This window comes from Lolium rigidum, chromosome 3, assembly GCF_022539505.1.
Source record: "Lolium rigidum isolate FL_2022 chromosome 3, APGP_CSIRO_Lrig_0.1, whole genome shotgun sequence".
Taxonomy (NCBI): domain Eukaryota; kingdom Viridiplantae; phylum Streptophyta; class Magnoliopsida; order Poales; family Poaceae; genus Lolium; species Lolium rigidum.
In genome coordinates, this window is record NC_061510.1 from 91,063,042 (window position 1) to 91,068,611 (window position 5,570).

The following is a 5,570-nucleotide window of genomic DNA, read 5'->3' on the forward strand; positions in this document are numbered from 1 at the left end:
GACTTGGTTAAATCTTGGTGATAACACATTTAAAGTAACTACATTGGTTATAGTTCTTTTTATAGTTAACTTTGGTCTTATGGATGGATGGTTTCTCACCATGTAAAGTATGGAGTTTCACTCTAAGGTTTTCTTAGGTACTTTATTTTATGAAATATAGATATGGTAGGATTCTACTGATGATCACTAAGTGGTTCACAAATTAAGGTTGGGATATAAGCCTAGGTTTGCTTACTAGTTACCTCCCTATGATTTCATGTGGGGAATAATATCTACTAATCATATAAGTGTTAGCATTTGGGTTATTCTCCTATTTCTCCAAAGCATGGTCATGGATTAGGCATAATCCACTTGTTCTTAATATCTCTACCTCAAGTTCTTAGGGTTTATGATCATCACTCAATTTATAATGATCAAGGTTTGGCTTCCTAAGTTATTTCTCAAGAATTAGGTTTCTCACTCCCAAGATTAAGTATTGTCTTGATCAACTAAGTATAGCACTTCTAGTTTATCTTCTTGAATGGGACTACTATGGTTGCCTCTTAAGTTTATATCCCGGGAGAATGCCCGAGATATTATGTTAGGGTTCTACTTAATCAATGATGATATAATCATCTGGGTATATGGATAGTTCTTTCCCTCAAATCCAGGTGTTGCCTCACTAACTTGAGTGTAACACCATAGTTTGAACTTATATAAGATTAGCTTATTCTAGGTTATGATGTACTCCTAATACTCTAGTTCAATGGTTGGCTTTTATTCTTAAGTAGATAAAACTAGAATTGATATGAATAGTCTCTCTCAATTGGGAATGTCTTGAACAATATCCCAAGATTGTGTTCTTGAGATGAGGTTTGAATACTTGGATGTATATCCAAGGTTTATCTCAAGGTTTGTTATTGCCTCTCTAATAATTATTATAGAACTCTCACCTCTCTAGGTTTGATGTGTAATAACTTGGAATGGAGAAGAATATCTATTTCTGGAGTGGATCTTCTTGTTATAATTCCAATGTTGAAGTGGAATGAATACCATGAGGTTTCATGGTAGGATTAAGGATTAGTTTTAAGACATGGAGAAGATAATCAAGAATGGTTTCTCCATTTTATTGTTACTTGGTTTGTACTTAAACAGATTTTCTTATGTTATGGCAAGGGTTACCATATTATGATCTTTAATAAGATCAAGTAATGAATCCTTGAGTAAAGTGTTATTGTTTTAGTTCCATTTGATCTAACCCTTAGATCAAATCAGCTCTACCCAAAACAGGTTTTAACAAAGTCACATTGAGGTTTATAGCGCTTGACTTGATGAGCTACTTCAATTCCACCAAGGTCAAGTGAAACTTCGATTCATCGTGATTGTTTTACTTTAAAGCGCGAAAATTCCCCAGATTTTCTATGCATGAATGCAATGCACACATCTGTTTCCTCTATTTTTGTAACCCCATTACCTGGGATATTACAGTCTCTACCCCTTAAACTAAACTTCGTCCTCGAAGTTTGAACTCCCTCACGTTTCCGGAGTGTTGATCTGACTTGTGCAGACTTAAAATTTTCTCGAACTCCGTAGTGATCTTACTGGATATAATTGAATATATCCCTTGTCCAGATTCTTCCTGGAATCCATTAGTGTTTGACATCAAACAACTATTACTTCCTTTACTTCCATGATGTCTTCCAATATTATAAGCTTATTTTCTTTCTCATTGAATATTCAATGATTGGGACTTCTTCTTGTCCTGACAGTCTTAATTGAGGACTAATTGGATAACAATCTCCTATTTGATAAAATAGGTCCTTGTTTTTCCCTTACTACCAAAACTGCAATAATGGTACTTGGTAAGGTACTTAACATGGAAATGATCATGATGGTTTCTTTCCCTAAGAATGGATTAGACTCATTTAGTCCATCCAATCATGGTTTATAGTTGATACCTATAACTCTTTTGATTCATTTAGGTTCCATGAAAGGAATCTTTCAAATAGTCTCTGATTCCGGTATGGTCAAATCCCTTCAGTCTTTGACCTCCTTGAGCTATATTTGGTCTCTGATATTTCCTTCGTCCAACTTCTTTATCTTTGACTTACTTGAGCTTAGGTACTTCTGAGTAAATATTACTCATTTTCTCAAGTTATAATCCACTTCTTACGTCCTCGAGGTATGAACCTCGGCTTCTGGTCTGACCTTCTTCTGAAGGTATTGTTCCACAATCTTATGAATATAAGATCGAACTTCCGCTCAGTTCAGACCTTCTTCTTCTATTATGCTCAAAGTATTGAGTTATTGTACATCCAACTCAATCTTTACTCTACCCCTTAGATTTTTCTTATGGTCTTCAACTCCTTTTCTTCCAACTATTGGACTTATGATTAGAATATTGGTATAGGTCTTGTTTATAATTTATATTCCTCTAAGGTTTTGCGAAGAAACTTTGTGGTGTATCCACCCAATTGTGGACATCCAATGTGAATCCTTTGACTAAATGTTTATAGATCTAGCTATTTGGCTGACAAGATTTTTATTTGTTCACAAACTTTTGTTACAACTAATTAAATCGTGGACTATTTGTAATACCAACTGATACCAGTTGTGGTTATTATACCAACTGTGGCTATTTGATATCTAAAAATGGATTCTAGTATAGGTTCTGATCAACTGGACGAGACATCTTCTACTTTATCTCGCAGTATTGATCCTATACCAATTGTGGTCTTCTGATATCGACTATGGTTTTATTATATCTGCTATGGTTTCATATATCATCTTCCTTCATTCAGGGTTTATTTTGCAAGAAAACCACTAACTGACACTATGAATATAGTATCCGAAGTGATCTCTCATGCATTACCTCTTCCATGATGACTATGGTTCTACTTTTACTTCTCCATAATCATCATATTTCTCACCTTCATGCTTCTCATGTACTAAAGTACTCCTCTGTTGAGGTAAAGCATGAATGTTGATTGGCACTTCCTTCAGAGTATTGTGGTTGCTTCCCACAACTTTGTTTCCTTTATCTGATGAACCTTCATCTGGACTTCGGAATCTTCCAGAATTCGTCGCTTCCTCACACGAATACTATTACCCGCTAGATCTATAACATCAAGTAATGACTTGATTTTGCAACATGCATTTGCATATCAAAGTCAAACTTCATGTATGGATCTAGTCAAACAATGAAAATCCAATAAAAATCCAAGAAGATTCAGCTTTGTGTATATAATACACACCATCATAAGCCTGAATATACTAGTTGAGTAATACATCTCTAAACATCAGGCTCTGATGTGTAGTATATAACACCACATAAGATAGGTTTGTATCGTGATACTTAGTACGAATATATGGAAGTCTACTATTTGTCTCAACCTTTACCTTATTTGCACAATTGCAATAAGATAACTTGAAACAAGGTGGTCTAGAATAGTTAAGGTTAACCTAATTTTCTTTGGAATTAATAACTTAGCTTTTATTATGTTGAGGACTACTTCATATGGTATATCTAGATTCTAGCATAGTTATTCTAAACACATAACTATTGGACTATCGCTCCTATACTTCCAAGTGTTTCTATTGTAAAACTATGGTCATGATGTGCTTGGCACACTTCTTATTGTTCTGGAACACAATTCTTGCACTATTTGTTTAGCACTTAGCTTCTTATTGTACTCCTCCTAAATACTTTAGATGTTCTACTTCATCACATAATGACTCTCAAGTGAATCATATATGATTAGCAACTCTACCATGTAAGTAATCATATTTTATTCATATCTCTCTTCCTTATCTCCCATGATTGACTCATCATGGTCTATACTACCTCATATGACTCATAGTTCTCACTTGTTATCAATTGTTTTACAAGTTGAGATATTTTACTTACTCATTAATTAGCTTGGTCTACATTCTCTATTAGGGTATCTTAATTATCTACATCACTTGTTATTACTTCTAGTGCAGGTCTGAGTAATTCTTATTTAACTATAACATGTGTTGGTACACATCTTCCAATAGGATATCTTCCTTATGGTTGTATCCTCTCTTTGGACTACCATGTATTGTATACCAACTGGGGTCTACTCATCTATTGTTTGAGGACTTCATGGTGTACTATATGTTTGGGATTAGTTAACTAACATTACTTAGGAAATATATGTAAGAAATATTGACTCAAGTGTGTCAGGATTATTCTCAAGTGAATATCCATCTCAAGTCATAAAAATATTTGGTTTAACTAAGACAACTTCCTATAGACACTACCAATCCTATAGGTCTCCTTTAAAGGGTTTTAATCCTAAGGTCAAAGCATTTGCTCTGATACCAACTGTGGTGACCCGGCATACCACTGCATGGTGTAGTATGCAAGTACTGATATAACACCAATGAAACACCGTTCCAATAGTATTATATCGCTCGAGTGGTACAACAGAAACATATGCGGGTCCAAGGCATGTCTATAGAATTACAATATTGACTCTGTTACATAAGATCAGCACAACCTCCTACTTTACAATGAGGTAAATCTGCAAATAAACTATAGAAGAACGACTCGTAGTCTAATCCTATCACGAACTCTATTTGTAGAGTATTTAACTAGCTAAAGAGGCTAAGAATAGATTCTAGCTAAGTAGGAGCTAGGTTTAGGAAACTAGTTCCCTTATATTGCTAATCTAGGTTTTTCTCCTTGTTGGATGTAGTGTTTGACTCCTCTGACAAAGTCTTGTTCCTTGAAGTAGTTGTTGACTCCTCGGCCTTCGGGTTGAACTGTAGATCCTCCTTTGATGCCTCCATATCTAAGCAGGGGATTTAAGAGTGGGATGAGTACGAGCGTACTCAACAAGTTCATTATAGGAAAGAGGTGTTTAATGCACTAGCTACAGCATTAGACCAGAATAGTCTAATACCAATGCAGGTTTTCATAATCATTTCTTCAAAAGGTTGCTTTTATTCAGAAGTACTATGTCCGTCAGCCTTCACCGGTTTACTAGAACTTCATGGAGCTCCTTTCCGGCCGCGTTCGCAGTTCCATATCCCGGAACAGGGAGTGACAGTCACGGTTCTTTACACTCGCAGAGGTGTGTTGCTTTACCCATAAGAGATCTTAACCTTGGTGCCAACCGGGCATATTCCCCGTCCACACTTCCTATGGTGTGAGGCCCGGTATAAGGTCTAGCCAATCATGTTCCTCCGCTACCTCGAACACCCACCCTTTGTTGCATACCCCGACCACGGGTCCTCGTCGGTCCCATTATTCCCGTAATTTCAGGGTGGACCCCGACCACGACAACGGTTTGGGACTCGTTAACCAAACTCCTTCGCCGGTAGCTGCAACCCATCATAGACCACATTACCGTGGGGAATTAGAAGGGGATCCCCACCCTCAAGTTGTTCCGCAAGCGACAACCGCTACGGTAAGCAACAGCTATACCGTGGGGAATTAGAAGGGCTCCCCACCCTCAAGTTACTCCGCAAGACACAACTGCTACGGTAAGCGCATCCGTTGATGAACGAGAGGTGGAAACACTTTTGACTACTCCGTCCCACTCCGGATCTTATGGTTAACACGG